This window comes from Octopus bimaculoides, chromosome 5, assembly GCF_001194135.2.
Source record: "Octopus bimaculoides isolate UCB-OBI-ISO-001 chromosome 5, ASM119413v2, whole genome shotgun sequence".
NCBI lineage: Eukaryota > Metazoa > Mollusca > Cephalopoda > Octopoda > Octopodidae > Octopus > Octopus bimaculoides.
Genome location: NC_068985.1, coordinates 71,927,266 through 71,931,105, shown reverse-complemented (window position 1 = coordinate 71,931,105; position 3,840 = coordinate 71,927,266). Strand labels below are relative to the sequence as shown.

The window sequence follows — 3,840 nt, the reverse complement described above, 5'->3', positions numbered from 1 at the left end:
AAAATAGTAGAGTACAACATCAAGGAAATGGGTGCCACTTTTAGCACAATGAGCAACTATGTAAAGATCTCACACCAAAACAAGTACAGTGTTTTCATCATTGATGCAGGCGTGGCTGTGTGGTAAGTAGTTTGGTTCCAGGTTCAGTCTCATTGAATGGTACCCTGGGCAAGTGTCTTCTACTATAGCCTCAGGCTGATCAAAGCCTTGTGAGTGGATTTGGTAGATGGAAACTGAAAGAAGCCCATCATATATACGTATACATATATCTATGTGTGGTGTGTGTTGTGTCTGTCCCCTACCACTGTTTGACAACCATTGTTGGTTTGTTTACATTCCTGTTACTTAGCAGTTCAACAAGAGAGACTAATAGAATAAGTACCAGGCTTTAAAAAAAAGTACTGGAGTTGATTTGTTTCCCTAAAAACTCTTCAAGGTGGTGCCCCAGCATGGCCGCAGTCAAATGACAAAAACAAATAAAAGATAAAAGATACAGTTAAAGATTACAATTATTTCACATTGCATTCCATATACAATTAATTAAAATTAATTGGTTCATTGTGTTATATACACTAGTACCACCACACACACACACACACACACACACACACACATACACATATAAAACTGTTGAGAGTCATCTAAGGCTACACAATGGACCCAGATTGCTGGATTTGTGGGTCATACCATAATCACAATATGTGACCTGTTATCTACAAGATAGCCTCTAAGTCAGTGATTCTTAAACTGGGGTCCATGATCTCCTAGGGGACCATGAAGTGATTTTAAGGAGACTGTGAAGGGATGCTGAAGTATCGTGAAAACATGGTAGCTTGAGACAGTTAAGTTTAAAAAATTTAAGACTTCCAATTTTTCACATGCTGTCATCCTTTTTTGTCATTGGCCTCGAAAAACTCATGCCACTCTAAACAAGTGTGATTGGCCGATAGAAAATATGTGAGTATAATGGTTGATTCTGCATGTACTGTTGGTATTCTCATTTGTTTTGTAACCAATTGATCAACTGATTCCCCATATTTTCATGTGCATTTATTGTGTCCCTAAGGGACATTGCTGGGATTAAGTTGTGGTTTTTCAAGGATTATGGGTCTATGGGTAGCGTGGTTCATAGTCCAAAAATTATGGTACATGAATGTATATCATCTTTTCCATGTTGATTATCCTGCATTTTATAGAGGACTGAGAATCATTAGAAAAACTGTAAAGGGACACGTAAAAGTTTTTGAAAAATTTGAGAACCACTGCTCTTAATAGTCTCTCAACTTTCAAGAAATAACAGTCATATCTCCCACTAATGATTTAAAAAGGGATAGAGTGGTCCTGTATGCATAGCATTTCACAAAGAAAGTGACTGGAATGCAGCAGCAGCAGCAGCAGCAGCAGCACCACAACCATCATCATTGTCATTATCATTGTGGTGTAGTCATATTACATATCTGTGTCAAATGTTATTTACATGAAATAACATCTGGTTGATCTCAAAATGCTAAACCTTACAAAGGAGATGACAGATGACTTGTTGCTGTACTGAAGAAGACCCACCCATCACAACAGAATTGAGATCCTAAAACCAAAGTGCTACATAAAAAACATTCATTACACCCTGTAGAGTGGTTGACATTAGGAAGGGCATCCAACCATAGAAACCAAGCCAAAACAGACTATGGAATGTAGTGTGGACCCCTGGCCTTGCCAATTCCTGTCCAGCTGTCTCACTCATGCCAGCATGGAGAACGGACATTAAATGATGATGATGATAGCCATGCTGTTACTATTCTAGGTTAGTTTAGCTTTCACTGAGCTGAATTATGATCAAAGGCCTTACTAACTGAACACTTTTCATTTGTTTCATTAATAGTTTATCAAGGACAAACTACATTATTAAATATATCACATTTATTTTAATGGCAGGGTGGGATTTGAGGGAGATTTGGCTGCTATTTCAACCAGGTTCACTCATCACGACAGAGGTTCCCTTCTTGGGCTTCTTGTTTAGCAAGAAAAAATAGAAGAGAAAGAGGAAAAGAGGGTGTGAGGGAGATAGAGAGAGTAATAATGGGATAGAGGAGAGAAAAGAGAGACAAGAGGAAGTCACTGAAATTAAATATGAATTGAACAATCAAGTTAATTAGGAAAACATACACACCCCTCCCAACACATCGTAATTGGTGATATCGCCATCACCAATATTATTAATAAATAGAATTTCCATCATGCCATCACCATCATCATCAATAATACTGCCACTAGGACCATTGATAAATATAATTTCCACCACTACCACTCCTTCATTATTATGCTGATGAGCATTATGGTTTTAAAGACATGTTGACAGATATGCAAAATACATTGCCATAAACAAAGACGTATACACAAACACACACATACACAAACATACACATACATATGCATGTATGTGCATGCATGCACACACACATACACAGAAAAATTAATGTAGTGACCCTTGCGTATACACACTGTGAACTTGTACAAGAGCAGGAAATATTTCTGTTTTCTGATATTGAATAAAGCTCTTACAGAATCTCTACACCAACACTCACCAGCAGAAAGACTTCTGCCATTTTCATCACCATCACCACCAACACCATCTTCAGTGTTGGTTGTTGTTGTCATAATCCTCCAAAGCTATATCACCCACTCAAACATCACCTCTCACACTGCCATGTCCACTAGTATTACAGCAATGACTATCACCCCCACCTAAACCAATACTACAACAACAACAATAACGAGCACCACCACCACCACCGCCACAACAGCTAACTTCATTAACACCACCACTACCCCTGACCAGTCATAATTGCAGGATAATAATGGACAGGCGGGTCTACAGTATGGTTAGTCGAATCATGCTTTCCTGGATTATGAAAACTAATGAAGAAAATTAATTTCCTGTCCAAGACTGACATATTAAATTAACATTTCAATCAAGTATTCTATACCAAAGATAAATACATACTTAGATGCACACACACACACACACACACACACACACACACACACATATATATATATATATATATATATGATGGCATCAACATCTCACTGACCTGACAGATTTCTTTGATATGAAGTAGGAGAGAGGTAGCAAAGTTAGCTAAGTGGAGGTTCATGAGAAGAAAGAGCATCTGTTTCAATATATATACAAGCTGTCCTGTTTGTTAAAGTGTCAGAGAAGTCAGACATCAGAGTAGGTAACATAGTAAACGTGGTTGTCTTAAATTGTATTCGTGTGTGATGGAATGTTCATATGTGCACATTGGATAATAAATATTTAATTTATATGTACGTACAAGTGCTGGCCAGCATAGCTGTGTGGTTAAGAAGCTTTGCTTTGCAGCCGCGTGGTTTCGGGTTCACGCCCATGGTGTGGTACCTTGGGCAAATGTCAGCTATCATAGCCCTGGGTCAGCCAATGCTTTGTGAGTGAATTTAGCAGACGGAAATTGTGCAGAAGCCTGTTGTGTGTGTGTATGTGTGTGGAGGAGGGGTTGTTGTCATCCTTACCACCACTTTGCTACGGTCATTGATTTGTTTATGTCCCTGTATCTTAGTGTTTTAGTGTAAGAATAATAGAATAATAAGTACTATTTGATCATTGGCAGCAGGCCAATGATAAAAACAAGCAGGAGTGGCTGTATGGTAAGAAGCTTGCTTCCCAACCACATGATTCCATGTTCAGTCCCATTGCATGATACCTTGGGCAACAGCCTCGAGCCAACCAAAGCCTTGAGAGTGGATCTGGTAGACAGGAACTGAAAGAAGCCCATCATATATATATATATATATATATATATA

At 38.5% G+C, this 3,840-nt stretch overlaps 2 protein-coding genes across 4 annotated transcripts in view; one reads left to right on the top strand and one right to left on the bottom strand.

Annotated features, from left to right (window-relative positions):
- The window catches only part of LOC128247873 (roundabout homolog 2-like), a gene marked incomplete at its 3' end in the record, with an annotated part of 388,217 nt that overhangs the window by 116,582 nt on the left and 267,795 nt on the right, over positions 1-3,840 (bottom strand). The gene's annotated exons all lie outside the window — the stretch shown is intronic.
- LOC128247807 (uncharacterized) overlaps positions 1-3,840 on the top strand; it is a 123,133-nt gene that overhangs the window by 10,535 nt on the left and 108,758 nt on the right. The window lies entirely within an intron of this gene.